The sequence below is a fragment of the Sorex araneus genome, chromosome 9 (assembly GCF_027595985.1).
Source record: "Sorex araneus isolate mSorAra2 chromosome 9, mSorAra2.pri, whole genome shotgun sequence".
Classification (NCBI taxonomy): Eukaryota; Metazoa; Chordata; class Mammalia; order Eulipotyphla; family Soricidae; genus Sorex; species Sorex araneus.
The window spans coordinates 33,251,282-33,266,281 of NC_073310.1; the positions used below are offsets into that span (position 1 = coordinate 33,251,282).

At 76.5% G+C, this 15,000-nt stretch overlaps 9 non-coding genes across 9 annotated transcripts; all 9 read left to right on the forward strand.

Moving 5' to 3' along the window:
- The first annotated feature begins 558 nt into the window (after positions 1–558).
- Positions 559–677, forward strand: LOC129399001 (5S ribosomal RNA). The gene has a single exon (XR_008626851.1). It is a non-coding gene; the product is annotated as a 5S ribosomal RNA (ribosomal RNA).
- A 1,483-nt stretch (positions 678–2,160) lies between these two features.
- LOC129399012 (5S ribosomal RNA) lies at positions 2,161–2,279 on the forward strand. Its single transcript, XR_008626861.1, has one exon. It is a non-coding gene; the product is annotated as a 5S ribosomal RNA (ribosomal RNA).
- A 1,489-nt stretch (positions 2,280–3,768) lies between these two features.
- Positions 3,769–3,887, forward strand: LOC129399024 (5S ribosomal RNA). The gene has a single exon (XR_008626872.1). It is a non-coding gene; the product is annotated as a 5S ribosomal RNA (ribosomal RNA).
- Positions 3,888–5,364: 1,477 nt separating this feature from the next.
- LOC129399034 (5S ribosomal RNA) lies at positions 5,365–5,483 on the forward strand. The gene has a single exon (XR_008626881.1). It is a non-coding gene; the product is annotated as a 5S ribosomal RNA (ribosomal RNA).
- Positions 5,484–6,976: 1,493 nt separating this feature from the next.
- Positions 6,977–7,095, forward strand: LOC129399045 (5S ribosomal RNA). The gene has a single exon (XR_008626889.1). It is a non-coding gene; the product is annotated as a 5S ribosomal RNA (ribosomal RNA).
- Positions 7,096–8,589: 1,494 nt separating this feature from the next.
- Positions 8,590–8,708, forward strand: LOC129399056 (5S ribosomal RNA). The gene has a single exon (XR_008626900.1). It is a non-coding gene; the product is annotated as a 5S ribosomal RNA (ribosomal RNA).
- A 1,489-nt stretch (positions 8,709–10,197) lies between these two features.
- Positions 10,198–10,316, forward strand: LOC129399058 (5S ribosomal RNA). The gene has a single exon (XR_008626902.1). It is a non-coding gene; the product is annotated as a 5S ribosomal RNA (ribosomal RNA).
- Positions 10,317–11,793: 1,477 nt separating this feature from the next.
- LOC129399065 (5S ribosomal RNA) lies at positions 11,794–11,912 on the forward strand. Its single transcript, XR_008626909.1, has one exon. It is a non-coding gene; the product is annotated as a 5S ribosomal RNA (ribosomal RNA).
- A 1,494-nt stretch (positions 11,913–13,406) lies between these two features.
- LOC129399066 (5S ribosomal RNA) lies at positions 13,407–13,525 on the forward strand. The gene has a single exon (XR_008626910.1). It is a non-coding gene; the product is annotated as a 5S ribosomal RNA (ribosomal RNA).
- Positions 13,526–15,000: the final 1,475 nt, after the last annotated feature.

The following is a 15,000-nucleotide window of genomic DNA, read 5'->3' on the forward strand; positions in this document are numbered from 1 at the left end:
ACGGCGCCCTGGGCCACCCGCAGGAGCGCCCGAGCGCCCGCCGGGCCAAGTGCAGCAGCGCGACCCCTCGCGCACCGGGAAGCGGACACACGCAGACAGACAGGGTCCGGGGGCGCTGGGCAAAGCCGCCCGGCCGCGGGCCTTCCCCGGCCGCGGCCCACGCCCCCACGCCGCCCCCGGCCCCCCGGCCCCCGCGCCGCGCGCACCTGCGCCCAGAACCGCTGCAGAGACAAGCGGCCCGGTGCCCCGTGCGCCCCTGGGGGCCGAGCGCAGGCGGCCCGACGCGGTCCGGGGGGAGGCGGGGGCGCCGGGGCGCCGGGGCGGTGCGCCCCGGCCGGCGTGCGTGTGTGCGTGTCCGTGTGTCCGTCTGGGGGCGGGTGTCCGGCTCTCGGGCTCACACGCACGCCCTTGGAGGAGGCTGGCTGGCGGGCGGTGCCGGGCGCCCCCCCCCGCCCGGGTGGCCTTTCCCGCGCGGATCCCGTGGCAGGCGGGCCGAGCTGCGCAGGGAGGCCCGGTGGGCGGCCGGGCTTCTTGAGGGCGGCGGAGAGCCACGCCTCCGTCTACGGCCATACCACCCTGAACGCGCCCGATCTCGTCTGATCTCGGAAGCTAAGCAGGGTCGGGCCTGGTTAGTACTTGGATGGGAGACCGCCTGGGAATACCGGGTGCTGTAGGCCTTTTGCGGGCGTGGGGGGCGGGGGGGGGCCTTCCTGTCTTTCATTTTCTCCCCCTGGCCTCTGCCTTGGCGCGGGGGAGGGCCCCGGCCCCTGGCCTTGGTCCTGCCCTTCGCCTGCGGCCCCCTGCGGCCCAGGTGCCCCGGCCCCTCCCGGGCCACCACCCCCGTGGTGCCGCTCGCCTGAGGCCTGCGGCCCAGCCATCCCACCCCACCGGCAGCTCCTCACCCGGACCGTGCACCCCGGGCCCCGACCCCCGCCTCAGCCCCTGGGCCTTGTGCCTGGGGAGGGCCGGGGCAGGGCCCCGCAACCGGCAGCCTCCTGGGGCATCCTCCTCCGAGGACCCCGGGGCGGGACACCTCCCGCAGGGACGTCGCCCGGGCTGTGTGCGTGCGCCTGTGTGTGTGCCTGTGTGTGTTTGTGTGTGCGTGCGTGGGCCTGATTGTGCCTGTGTGTGAGTCTCTGGGTGTGTCTCTGTGTGGGGGTGTCTCTATGTGTGTGTGCGCGTGCGTGTGCGCAGGTGTCTGCGTGTGCGTGTGCGTGTGCGTGTGCGTGGAGTGGGGCCCCCGCCGGCCCCCGCTCCGCCCGCAGAAGGAGGTCCCCTGGGCCTGCCCCGGCCCGCCGGCCCTGCCTGTGCGCCTGCCCTGCAGCCCCTGCTCTCTTCCTCCTGCGGCCTCTCCGGTCCCCTGGAGGGAGGGTGGCAGGCCGGGCAAGCTGTCCCCTCTCCTTCAGCCCTCGGGCGACACCCAGGGCACCCACGGGGCCCAAGGCGCACCCCGGCCCCGCGCACACGCAGCCCCGCAGTGCAGAGCGCCCCGGTGGGGGAGCACCCGGCCTAGGGGCACCCAGGTCTCCTGGCCCACGCGAGGGGATTCCCCCACCTTCCCATTCCCGCAGGCGCCGGGCCAGGCCCGGGGCCTGCCCCGTGACGGCGCCCTGGGCCACCCGCAGGAGCGCCCGAGCGCCCGCCGGGCCAAGTGCAGCAGCGCGACCCCTCGCGCACCGGGAAGCGGACACACGCAGACAGACAGGGTCCGGGGGCGCTGGGCAAAGCCGCCCGGCCGCGGGCCTTCCCCGGCCGCGGCCCACGCCCCCACGCCGCCCCCGGCCCCCCGGCCCCCGCGCCGCGCGCACCTGCGCCCAGAACCGCTGCAGAGACAAGCGGCCCGGTGCCCCGTGCGCCCCTGGGGGCCGAGCGCAGGCGGCCCGACGCGGTCCGGGGGGAGGCGGGGGCGCCGGGGCGCCGGGGCGGTGCGCCCCGGCCGGCGTGCGTGTGTGCGTGTCCGTGTGTCCGTCTGGGGGCGGGTGTCCGGCTCTCGGGCTCACACGCACGCCCTTGGAGGAGGCTGGCTGGCGGGCGGTGCCGGGCGCCCCCCCCCGCCCGGGTGGCCTTTCCCGCGCGGATCCCGTGGCAGGCGGGCCGAGCTGCGCAGGGAGGCCCGGTGGGCGGCCGGGCTTCTTGAGGGCGGCGGAGAGCCACGCCTCCGTCTACGGCCATACCACCCTGAACGCGCCCGATCTCGTCTGATCTCGGAAGCTAAGCAGGGTCGGGCCTGGTTAGTACTTGGATGGGAGACCGCCTGGGAATACCGGGTGCTGTAGGCCTTTTGCGGGCGTGGGGGGCGGGGGGGGGCCTTCCTGTCTTTCATTTTCTCCCCCTGGCCTCTGCCTTGGCGCGGGGGAGGGCCCCGGCCCCTGGCCTTGGTCCTGCCCTTCGCCTGCGGCCCCCTGCGGCCCAGGTGCCCCGGCCCCTCCCGGGCCACCACCCCCGTGGTGCCGCTCGCCTGAGGCCTGCGGCCCAGCCATCCCACCCCACCGGCAGCTCCTCACCCGGACCGTGCACCCCGGGCCCCGACCCCCGCCTCAGCCCCTGGGCCTTGTGCCTGGGGAGGGCCGGGGCAGGGCCCTGCAACCGGCAGCCTCCTGGGGCATCCTCCTCCGAGGACCCCGGGGCGGGACACCTCCCGCAGGGACGTCGCCCGGGCTGTGTGCGTGCGCCTGTGTGTGTGCCTGTGTGTGTTTGTGTGTGCGTGCGTGGGCCTGATGGTGCCTGTGTGTGAGTCTCTGGGTGTGTCTCTGTGTGTGGGTGTCTCTATGTGTGTGTGCGCGTGCGTGTGCGCAGGTGTCTGCGTGTGCGTGTGCGTGTGCGTGTGCGTGTGCGTGGAGTGGGGCCCCCGCCGGCCCCCGCTCCGCCCGCAGAAGGAGGTCCCCTGGGCCTGCCCCGGCCCGCCGGCCCTGCCTGTGCGCCTGCCCTGCAGCCCCTGCTCTCTTCCTCCTGCGGCCTCTCCGGTCCCCTGGAGGGAGGGTGGCAGGCCGGGCAAGCTGTCCCCTCTCCTTCAGCCCTCGGGCGACACCCAGGGCACCCACGGGGCCCAAGGCGCACCCCGGCCCCGCGCACACGCAGCCCCGCAGTGCAGAGCGCCCCGGTGGGGGAGCACCCGGCCAAGGGGCACCCAGGTCTCCTGGCCCACGCGAGGGGATTCCCCCACCTTCCCATTCCCGCAGGCGCCGGGCCAGGCCCGGGGCCTGCCCCGTGACGGCGCCCTGGGCCACCCGCAGGAGCGCCCGAGCGCCCGCCGGGCCAAGTGCAGCAGCGCGACCCCTCGCGCACCGGGAAGCGGACACACGCAGACAGACAGGGTCCGGGGGCGCTGGGCAAAGCCGCCCGGCCGCGGGCCTTCCCCGGCCGCGGCCCACGCCCCCACGCCGCCCCCGGCCCCCCGGCCCCCGCGCCGCGCGCACCTGCGCCCAGAACCGCTGCAGAGACAAGCGGCCCGGTGCCCCGTGCGCCCCTGGGGGCCGAGCGCAGGCGGCCCGACGCGGTCCGGGGGGAGGCGGGGGCGCCGGGGCGCCGGGGCGGTGCGCCCCGGCCGGCGTGCGTGTGTGCGTGTCCGTGTGTCCGTCTGGGGGCGGGTGTCCGGCTCTCGGGCTCACACGCACGCCCTTGGAGGAGGCTGGCTGGCGGGCGGTGCCGGGCGCCCCCCCCCGCCCGGGTGGCCTTTCCCGCGCGGATCCCGTGGCAGGCGGGCCGAGCTGCGCAGGGAGGCCCGGTGGGCGGCCGGGCTTCTTGAGGGCGGCGGAGAGCCACGCCTCCGTCTACGGCCATACCACCCTGAACGCGCCCGATCTCGTCTGATCTCGGAAGCTAAGCAGGGTCGGGCCTGGTTAGTACTTGGATGGGAGACCGCCTGGGAATACCGGGTGCTGTAGGCCTTTTGCGGGCGTGGGGGGCGGGGGGGGGCCTTCCTGTCTTTCATTTTCTCCCCCTGGCCTCTGCCTTGGCGCGGGGGAGGGCCCCGGCCCCTGGCCTTGGTCCTGCCCTTCGCCTGCGGCCCCCTGCGGCCCAGGTGCCCCGGCCCCTCCCGGGCCACCACCCCCGTGGTGCCGCTCGCCTGAGGCCTGCGGCCCAGCCATCCCACCCCACCGGCAGCTCCTCACCCGGACCGTGCACCCCGGGCCCCGACCCCCGCCTCAGCCCCTGGGCCTTGTGCCTGGGGAGGGCCGGGGCAGGGCCCCGCAACCGGCAGCCTCCTGGGGCATCCTCCTCCGAGGACCCCGGGGCGGGACACCTCCCGCAGGGACGTCGCCCGGGCTGTGTGCGTGCGCCTGTGTGTGTGCCTGTGTGTGTTTGTGTGTGCGTGCGTGGGCCTGATGGTGCCTGTGTGTGAGTCTCTGGGTGTGTCTCTGTGTGTGGGTGTCTCTATGTGTGTGTGCGCGTGCGTGTGCGCAGGTGTCTGCGTGTGCGTGTGCGTGTGCGTGGAGTGGGGCCCCCGCCGGCCCCCGCTCCGCCCGCAGAAGGAGGTCCCCTGGGCCTGCCCCGGCCCGCCGGCCCTGCCTGTGCGCCTGCCCTGCAGCCCCTGCTCTCTTCCTCCTGCGGCCTCTCCGGTCCCCTGGAGGGAGGGTGGCAGGCCGGGCAAGCTGTCCCCTCTCCTTCAGCCCTCGGGCGACACCCAGGGCACCCACGGGGCCCAAGGCGCACCCCGGCCCCGCGCACACGCAGCCCCGCAGTGCAGAGCGCCCCGGTGGGGGAGCACCCGGCCTAGGGGCACCCAGGTCTCCTGGCCCACGCGAGGGGATTCCCCCACCTTCCCATTCCCGCAGGCGCCGGGCCAGGCCCGGGGCCTGCCCCGTGACGGCGCCCTGGGCCACCCGCAGGAGCGCCCGAGCGCCCGCCGGGCCAAGTGCAGCAGCGCGACCCCTCGCGCACCGGGAAGCGGACACACGCAGACAGACAGGGTCCGGGGGCGCTGGGCAAAGCCGCCCGGCCGCGGGCCTTCCCCGGCCGCGGCCCACGCCCCCACGCCGCCCCCGGCCCCCCGGCCCCCGCGCCGCGCGCACCTGCGCCCAGAACCGCTGCAGAGACAAGCGGCCCGGTGCCCCGTGCGCCCCTGGGGGCCGAGCGCAGGCGGCCCGACGCGGTCCGGGGGGAGGCGGGGGCGCCGGGGCGCCGGGGCGGTGCGCCCCGGCCGGCGTGCGTGTGTGCGTGTCCGTGTGTCCGTCTGGGGGCGGGTGTCCGGCTCTCGGGCTCACACGCACGCCCTTGGAGGAGGCTGGCTGGCGGGCGGTGCCGGGCGCCCCCCCCCGCCCGGGTGGCCTTTCCCGCGCGGATCCCGTGGCAGGCGGGCCGAGCTGCGCAGGGAGGCCCGGTGGGCGGCCGGGCTTCTTGAGGGCGGCGGAGAGCCACGCCTCCGTCTACGGCCATACCACCCTGAACGCGCCCGATCTCGTCTGATCTCGGAAGCTAAGCAGGGTCGGGCCTGGTTAGTACTTGGATGGGAGACCGCCTGGGAATACCGGGTGCTGTAGGCCTTTTGCGGGCGTGGGGGGCGGGGGGGGGCCTTCCTGTCTTTCATTTTCTCCCCCTGGCCTCTGCCTTGGCGCGGGGGAGGGCCCCGGCCCCTGGCCTTGGTCCTGCCCTTCGCCTGCGGCCCCCTGCGGCCCAGGTGCCCCGGCCCCTCCCGGGCCACCACCCCCGTGGTGCCGCTCGCCTGAGGCCTGCGGCCCAGCCATCCCACCCCACCGGCAGCTCCTCACCCGGACCGTGCACCCCGGGCCCCGACCCCCGCCTCAGCCCCTGGGCCTTGTGCCTGGGGAGGGCCGGGGCAGGGCCCTGCAACCGGCAGCCTCCTGGGGCATCCTCCTCCGAGGACCCCGGGGCGGGACACCTCCCGCAGGGACGTCGCCCGGGCTGTGTGCGTGCGCCTGTGTGTGTGCCTGTGTGTGTTTGTGTGTGCGTGCGTGGGCCTGATGGTGCCTGTGTGTGAGTCTCTGGGTGTGTCTCTGTGTGGGGGTGTCTCTATGTGTGTGTGCGCGTGCGTGTGCGCAGGTGTCTGCGTGTGCGTGTGCGTGTGCGTGTGCGTGTGCGTGGAGTGGGGCCCCCGCCGGCCCCCGCTCCGCCCGCAGAAGGAGGTCCCCTGGGCCTGCCCCGGCCCGCCGGCCCTGCCTGTGCGCCTGCCCTGCAGCCCCTGCTCTCTTCCTCCTGCGGCCTCTCCGGTCCCCTGGAGGGAGGGTGGCAGGCCGGGCAAGCTGTCCCCTCTCCTTCAGCCCTCGGGCGACACCCAGGGCACCCACGGGGCCCAAGGCGCACCCCGGCCCCGCGCACACGCAGCCCCGCAGTGCAGAGCGCCCCGGTGGGGGAGCACCCGGCCAAGGGGCACCCAGGTCTCCTGGCCCACGCGAGGGGATTCCCCCACCTTCCCATTCCCGCAGGCGCCGGGCCAGGCCCGGGGCCTGCCCCGTGACGGCGCCCTGGGCCACCCGCAGGAGCGCCCGAGCGCCCGCCGGGCCAAGTGCAGCAGCGCGACCCCTCGCGCACCGGGAAGCGGACACACGCAGACAGACAGGGTCCGGGGGCGCTGGGCAAAGCCGCCCGGCCGCGGGCCTTCCCCGGCCGCGGCCCACGCCCCCACGCCGCCCCCGGCCCCCCGGCCCCCGCGCCGCGCGCACCTGCGCCCAGAACCGCTGCAGAGACAAGCGGCCCGGTGCCCCGTGCGCCCCTGGGGGCCGAGCGCAGGCGGCCCGACGCGGTCCGGGGAGAGGCGGGGGCGCCGGGGCGCCGGGGCGGTGCGCCCCGGCCGGCGTGCGTGTGTGCGTGTCCGTGTGTCCGTTCGGGGGCGGGTGTCCGGCTCTCGGGCTCACACGCACGCCATTGGAGGAGGCTGGCTGGCGGGCGGTGCTGGGCGCCCCCCCCCCCCCGCCCGGGTGGCCTTTCCCGCGCGGATCCCGTGGCAGGCGGGCCGAGCTGCGCAGGGAGGCCCGGTGGGCGGCCGGGCTTCTTGAGGGCGGCGGAGAGCCACGCCTCCGTCTACGGCCATACCACCCTGAACGCGCCCGATCTCGTCTGATCTCGGAAGCTAAGCAGGGTCGGGCCTGGTTAGTACTTGGATGGGAGACCGCCTGGGAATACCGGGTGCTGTAGGCCTTTTGCGGGCGTGGGGGGCGGGGGGGGGCCTTCCTGTCTTTCATTTTCTCCCCCTGGCCTCTGCCTTGGCGCGGGGGAGGGCCCCGGCCCCTGGCCTTGGTCCTGCCCTTCGCCTGCGGCCCCCCGCGACCCAGGTGCCCGGCCCCTCCCGGGCCACCACCCCCGTGGTGCCGCTCGCCTGAGGCCTGCGGCCCAGCCATCCCACCCCACCGGCAGCTCCTCACCCGGACCGTGCACCCCGGGCCCCGACCCCCGCCTCAGCCCCTGGGCCTTGTGCCTGGGGAGGGCCGGGGCAGGGCCCCGCAACCGGCAGCCTCCTGGGGCATCCTCCTCCGAGGACCCCGGGGCGGGACACCTCCCGCAGGGACGTCGCCCGGGCTGTGTGCGTGCGCCTGTGTGTGTGCCTGTGTGTGTTTGTGTGTGCGTGCGTGGGCCTGATTGTGCCTGTGTGTGAGTCTCTGGGTGTGTCTCTGTGTGGGGGTGTCTCTATGTGTGTGTGCGCGTGCGTGTGCGCAGGTGTCTGCGTGTGCGTGTGCGTGTGCGTGTGCGTGTGCGTGTGCGTGGAGTGGGGCCCCCGCCGGCCCCCGCTCCGCCCGCAGAAGGAGGTCCCCTGGGCCTGCCCCGGCCCGCCGGCCCTGCCTGTGCGCCTGCCCTGCAGCCCCTGCTCTCTTCCTCCTGCGGCCTCTCCGGTCCCCTGGAGGGAGGGTGGCAGGCCGGGCAAGCTGTCCCCTCTCCTTCAGCCCTCGGGCGACACCCAGGGCACCCACGGGGCCCAAGGCGCACCCCGGCCCCGCGCACACGCAGCCCCGCAGTGCAGAGCGCCCCGGTGGGGGAGCACCCGGCCTAGGGGCACCCAGGTCTCCTGGCCCACGCGAGGGGATTCCCCCACCTTCCCATTCCCGCAGGCGCCGGGCCAGGCCCGGGGCCTGCCCCGTGACGGCGCCCTGGGCCACCCGCAGGAGCGCCCGAGCGCCCGCCGGGCCAAGTGCAGCAGCGCGACCCCTCGCGCACCGGGAAGCGGACACACGCAGACAGACAGGGTCCGGGGGCGCTGGGCAAAGCCGCCCGGCCGCGGGCCTTCCCCGGCCGCGGCCCACGCCCCCACGCCGCCCCCGGCCCCCCGGCCCCCGCGCCGCGCGCACCTGCGCCCAGAACCGCTGCAGAGACAAGCGGCCCGGTGCCCCGTGCGCCCCTGGGGGCCGAGCGCAGGCGGCCCGACGCGGTCCGGGGGGAGGCGGGGGCGCCGGGGCGCCGGGGCGGTGCGCCCCGGCCGGCGTGCGTGTGTGCGTGTCCGTGTGTCCGTCTGGGGGCGGGTGTCCGGCTCTCGGGCTCACACGCACGCCCTTGGAGGAGGCTGGCTGGCGGGCGGTGCCGGGCGCCCCCCCCCGCCCGGGTGGCCTTTCCCGCGCGGATCCCGTGGCAGGCGGGCCGAGCTGCGCAGGGAGGCCCGGTGGGCGGCCGGGCTTCTTGAGGGCGGCGGAGAGCCACGCCTCCGTCTACGGCCATACCACCCTGAACGCGCCCGATCTCGTCTGATCTCGGAAGCTAAGCAGGGTCGGGCCTGGTTAGTACTTGGATGGGAGACCGCCTGGGAATACCGGGTGCTGTAGGCCTTTTGCGGGCGTGGGGGGCGGGGGGGGGCCTTCCTGTCTTTCATTTTCTCCCCCTGGCCTCTGCCTTGGCGCGGGGGAGGGCCCCGGCCCCTGGCCTTGGTCCTGCCCTTCGCCTGCGGCCCCCTGCGGCCCAGGTGCCCCGGCCCCTCCCGGGCCACCACCCCCGTGGTGCCGCTCGCCTGAGGCCTGCGGCCCAGCCATCCCACCCCACCGGCAGCTCCTCACCCGGACCGTGCACCCCGGGCCCCGACCCCCGCCTCAGCCCCTGGGCCTTGTGCCTGGGGAGGGCCGGGGCAGGGCCCTGCAACCGGCAGCCTCCTGGGGCATCCTCCTCCGAGGACCCCGGGGCGGGACACCTCCCGCAGGGACGTCGCCCGGGCTGTGTGCGTGCGCCTGTGTGTGTGCCTGTGTGTGTTTGTGTGTGCGTGCGTGGGCCTGATGGTGCCTGTGTGTGAGTCTCTGGGTGTGTCTCTGTGTGTGGGTGTCTCTATGTGTGTGTGCGCGTGCGTGTGCGCAGGTGTCTGCGTGTGCGTGTGCGTGTGCGTGTGCGTGTGCGTGGAGTGGGGCCCCCGCCGGCCCCCGCTCCGCCCGCAGAAGGAGGTCCCCTGGGCCTGCCCCGGCCCGCCGGCCCTGCCTGTGCGCCTGCCCTGCAGCCCCTGCTCTCTTCCTCCTGCGGCCTCTCCGGTCCCCTGGAGGGAGGGTGGCAGGCCGGGCAAGCTGTCCCCTCTCCTTCAGCCCTCGGGCGACACCCAGGGCACCCACGGGGCCCAAGGCGCACCCCGGCCCCGCGCACACGCAGCCCCGCAGTGCAGAGCGCCCCGGTGGGGGAGCACCCGGCCAAGGGGCACCCAGGTCTCCTGGCCCACGCGAGGGGATTCCCCCACCTTCCCATTCCCGCAGGCGCCGGGCCAGGCCCGGGGCCTGCCCCGTGACGGCGCCCTGGGCCACCCGCAGGAGCGCCCGAGCGCCCGCCGGGCCAAGTGCAGCAGCGCGACCCCTCGCGCACCGGGAAGCGGACACACGCAGACAGACAGGGTCCGGGGGCGCTGGGCAAAGCCGCCCGGCCGCGGGCCTTCCCCGGCCGCGGCCCACGCCCCCACGCCGCCCCCGGCCCCCCGGCCCCCGCGCCGCGCGCACCTGCGCCCAGAACCGCTGCAGAGACAAGCGGCCCGGTGCCCCGTGCGCCCCTGGGGGCCGAGCGCAGGCGGCCCGACGCGGTCCGGGGGGAGGCGGGGGCGCCGGGGCGCCGGGGCGGTGCGCCCCGGCCGGCGTGCGTGTGTGCGTGTCCGTGTGTCCGTCTGGGGGCGGGTGTCCGGCTCTCGGGCTCACACGCACGCCCTTGGAGGAGGCTGGCTGGCGGGCGGTGCCGGGCGCCCCCCCCCGCCCGGGTGGCCTTTCCCGCGCGGATCCCGTGGCAGGCGGGCCGAGCTGCGCAGGGAGGCCCGGTGGGCGGCCGGGCTTCTTGAGGGCGGCGGAGAGCCACGCCTCCGTCTACGGCCATACCACCCTGAACGCGCCCGATCTCGTCTGATCTCGGAAGCTAAGCAGGGTCGGGCCTGGTTAGTACTTGGATGGGAGACCGCCTGGGAATACCGGGTGCTGTAGGCCTTTTGCGGGCGTGGGGGGCGGGGGGGGGCCTTCCTGTCTTTCATTTTCTCCCCCTGGCCTCTGCCTTGGCGCGGGGGAGGGCCCCGGCCCCTGGCCTTGGTCCTGCCCTTCGCCTGCGGCCCCCTGCGGCCCAGGTGCCCCGGCCCCTCCCGGGCCACCACCCCCGTGGTGCCGCTCGCCTGAGGCCTGCGGCCCAGCCATCCCACCCCACCGGCAGCTCCTCACCCGGACCGTGCACCCCGGGCCCCGACCCCCGCCTCAGCCCCTGGGCCTTGTGCCTGGGGAGGGCCGGGGCAGGGCCCCGCAACCGGCAGCCTCCTGGGGCATCCTCCTCCGAGGACCCCGGGGCGGGACACCTCCCGCAGGGACGTCGCCCGGGCTGTGTGCGTGCGCCTGTGTGTGTGCCTGTGTGTGTTTGTGTGTGCGTGCGTGGGCCTGATGGTGCCTGTGTGTGAGTCTCTGGGTGTGTCTCTGTGTGTGGGTGTCTCTATGTGTGTGTGCGCGTGCGTGTGCGCAGGTGTCTGCGTGTGCGTGTGCGTGTGCGTGGAGTGGGGCCCCCGCCGGCCCCCGCTCCGCCCGCAGAAGGAGGTCCCCTGGGCCTGCCCCGGCCCGCCGGCCCTGCCTGTGCGCCTGCCCTGCAGCCCCTGCTCTCTTCCTCCTGCGGCCTCTCCGGTCCCCTGGAGGGAGGGTGGCAGGCCGGGCAAGCTGTCCCCTCTCCTTCAGCCCTCGGGCGACACCCAGGGCACCCACGGGGCCCAAGGCGCACCCCGGCCCCGCGCACACGCAGCCCCGCAGTGCAGAGCGCCCCGGTGGGGGAGCACCCGGCCTAGGGGCACCCAGGTCTCCTGGCCCACGCGAGGGGATTCCCCCACCTTCCCATTCCCGCAGGCGCCGGGCCAGGCCCGGGGCCTGCCCCGTGACGGCGCCCTGGGCCACCCGCAGGAGCGCCCGAGCGCCCGCCGGGCCAAGTGCAGCAGCGCGACCCCTCGCGCACCGGGAAGCGGACACACGCAGACAGACAGGGTCCGGGGGCGCTGGGCAAAGCCGCCCGGCCGCGGGCCTTCCCCGGCCGCGGCCCACGCCCCCACGCCGCCCCCGGCCCCCCGGCCCCCGCGCCGCGCGCACCTGCGCCCAGAACCGCTGCAGAGACAAGCGGCCCGGTGCCCCGTGCGCCCCTGGGGGCCGAGCGCAGGCGGCCCGACGCGGTCCGGGGGGAGGCGGGGGCGCCGGGGCGCCGGGGCGGTGCGCCCCGGCCGGCGTGCGTGTGTGCGTGTCCGTGTGTCCGTCTGGGGGCGGGTGTCCGGCTCTCGGGCTCACACGCACGCCCTTGGAGGAGGCTGGCTGGCGGGCGGTGCCGGGCGCCCCCCCCCGCCCGGGTGGCCTTTCCCGCGCGGATCCCGTGGCAGGCGGGCCGAGCTGCGCAGGGAGGCCCGGTGGGCGGCCGGGCTTCTTGAGGGCGGCGGAGAGCCACGCCTCCGTCTACGGCCATACCACCCTGAACGCGCCCGATCTCGTCTGATCTCGGAAGCTAAGCAGGGTCGGGCCTGGTTAGTACTTGGATGGGAGACCGCCTGGGAATACCGGGTGCTGTAGGCCTTTTGCGGGCGTGGGGGGCGGGGGGGGGCCTTCCTGTCTTTCATTTTCTCCCCCTGGCCTCTGCCTTGGCGCGGGGGAGGGCCCCGGCCCCTGGCCTTGGTCCTGCCCTTCGCCTGCGGCCCCCTGCGGCCCAGGTGCCCCGGCCCCTCCCGGGCCACCACCCCCGTGGTGCCGCTCGCCTGAGGCCTGCGGCCCAGCCATCCCACCCCACCGGCAGCTCCTCACCCGGACCGTGCACCCCGGGCCCCGACCCCCGCCTCAGCCCCTGGGCCTTGTGCCTGGGGAGGGCCGGGGCAGGGCCCTGCAACCGGCAGCCTCCTGGGGCATCCTCCTCCGAGGACCCCGGGGCGGGACACCTCCCGCAGGGACGTCGCCCGGGCTGTGTGCGTGCGCCTGTGTGTGTGCCTGTGTGTGTTTGTGTGTGCGTGCGTGGGCCTGATGGTGCCTGTGTGTGAGTCTCTGGGTGTGTCTCTGTGTGTGGGTGTCTCTATGTGTGTGTGCGCGTGCGTGTGCGCAGGTGTCTGCGTGTGCGTGTGCGTGTGCGTGTGCGTGTGCGTGGAGTGGGGCCCCCGCCGGCCCCCGCTCCGCCCGCAGAAGGAGGTCCCCTGGGCCTGCCCCGGCCCGCCGGCCCTGCCTGTGCGCCTGCCCTGCAGCCCCTGCTCTCTTCCTCCTGCGGCCTCTCCGGTCCCCTGGAGGGAGGGTGGCAGGCCGGGCAAGCTGTCCCCTCTCCTTCAGCCCTCGGGCGACACCCAGGGCACCCACGGGGCCCAAGGCGCACCCCGGCCCCGCGCACACGCAGCCCCGCAGTGCAGAGCGCCCCGGTGGGGGAGCACCCGGCCAAGGGGCACCCAGGTCTCCTGGCCCACGCGAGGGGATTCCCCCACCTTCCCATTCCCGCAGGCGCCGGGCCAGGCCCGGGGCCTGCCCCGTGACGGCGCCCTGGGCCACCCGCAGGAGCGCCCGAGCGCCCGCCGGGCCAAGTGCAGCAGCGCGACCCCTCGCGCACCGGGAAGCGGACACACGCAGACAGACAGGGTCCGGGGGCGCTGGGCAAAGCCGCCCGGCCGCGGGCCTTCCCCGGCCGCGGCCCACGCCCCCACGCCGCCCCCGGCCCCCCGGCCCCCGCGCCGCGCGCACCTGCGCCCAGAACCGCTGCAGAGACAAGCGGCCCGGTGCCCCGTGCGCCCCTGGGGGCCGAGCGCAGGCGGCCCGACGCGGTCCGGGGAGAGGCGGGGGCGCCGGGGCGCCGGGGCGGTGCGCCCCGGCCGGCGTGCGTGTGTGCGTGTCCGTGTGTCCGTTCGGGGGCGGGTGTCCGGCTCTCGGGCTCACACGCACGCCATTGGAGGAGGCTGGCTGGCGGGCGGTGCTGGGCGCCCCCCCCCCCCCCGCCCGGGTGGCCTTTCCCGCGCGGATCCCGTGGCAGGCGGGCCGAGCTGCGCAGGGAGGCCCGGTGGGCGGCCGGGCTTCTTGAGGGCGGCGGAGAGCCACGCCTCCGTCTACGGCCATACCACCCTGAACGCGCCCGATCTCGTCTGATCTCGGAAGCTAAGCAGGGTCGGGCCTGGTTAGTACTTGGATGGGAGACCGCCTGGGAATACCGGGTGCTGTAGGCCTTTTGCGGGCGTGGGGGGCGGGGGGGGGCCTTCCTGTCTTTCATTTTCTCCCCCTGGCCTCTGCCTTGGCGCGGGGGAGGGCCCCGGCCCCTGGCCTTGGTCCTGCCCTTCGCCTGCGGCCCCCCGCGACCCAGGTGCCCGGCCCCTCCCGGGCCACCACCCCCGTGGTGCCGCTCGCCTGAGGCCTGCGGCCCAGCCATCCCACCCCACCGGCAGCTCCTCACCCGGACCGTGCACCCCGGGCCCCGACCCCCGCCTCAGCCCCTGGGCCTTGTGCCTGGGGAGGGCCGGGGCAGGGCCCCGCAACCGGCAGCCTCCTGGGGCATCCTCCTCCGAGGACCCCGGGGCGGGACACCTCCCGCAGGGACGTCGCCCGGGCTGTGTGCGTGCGCCTGTGTGTGTGCCTGTGTGTGTTTGTGTGTGCGTGCGTGGGCCTGATGGTGCCTGTGTGTGAGTCTCTGGGTGTGTCTCTGTGTGTGGGTGTCTCTATGTGTGTGTGCGCGTGCGTGTGCGCAGGTGTCTGCGTGTGCGTGTGCGTGTGCGTGTGCGTGTGCGTGGAGTGGGGCCCCCGCCGGCCCCCGCTCCGCCCGCAGAAGGAGGTCCCCTGGGCCTGCCCCGGCCCGCCGGCCCTGCCTGTGCGCCTGCCCTGCAGCCCCTGCTCTCTTCCTCCTGCGGCCTCTCCGGTCCCCTGGAGGGAGGGTGGCAGGCCGGGCAAGCTGTCCCCTCTCCTTCAGCCCTCGGGCGACACCCAGGGCACCCACGGGGCCCAAGGCGCACCCCGGCCCCGCGCACACGCAGCCCCGCAGTGCAGAGCGCCCCGGTGGGGGAGCACCCGGCCTAGGGGCACCCAGGTCTCCTGGCCCACGCGAGGGGATTCCCCCACCTTCCCATTCCCGCAGGCGCCGGGCCAGGCCCGGGGCCTGCCCCGTGACGGCGCCCTGGGCCACCCGCAGGAGCGCCCGAGCGCCCGCCGGGCCAAGTGCAGCAGCGCGACCCCTCGCGCACCGGGAAGCGGACACACGCAGACAGACAGGGTCCGGGGGCGCTGGGCAAAGCCGCCCGGCCGCGGGCCTTCCCCGGCCGCGGCCCACGCCCCCACGCCGCCCCCGGCCCCCCGGCCCCCGCGCCGCGCGCACCTGCGCCCAGAACCGCTGCAGAGACAAGCGGCCCGGTGCCCCGTGCGCCCCTGGGGGCCGAGCGCAGGCGGCCCGACGCGGTCCGGGGGGAGGCGGGGGCGCCGGGGCGCCGGGGCGGTGCGCCCCGGCCGGCGTGCGTGTGTGCGTGTCCGTGTGTCCGTCTGGGGGCGGGTGTCCGGCTCTCGGGCTCACACGCACGCCCTTGGAGGAGGCTGGCTGGCGGGCGGTGCCGGGCGCCCCCCCCCGCCCGGGTGGCCTTTCCCGCGCGGATCCCGTGGCAGGCGGGCCGAGCTGCGCAGGGAGGCCCGGTGGGCGGCCGGGCTTCTTGAGGGCGGCGGA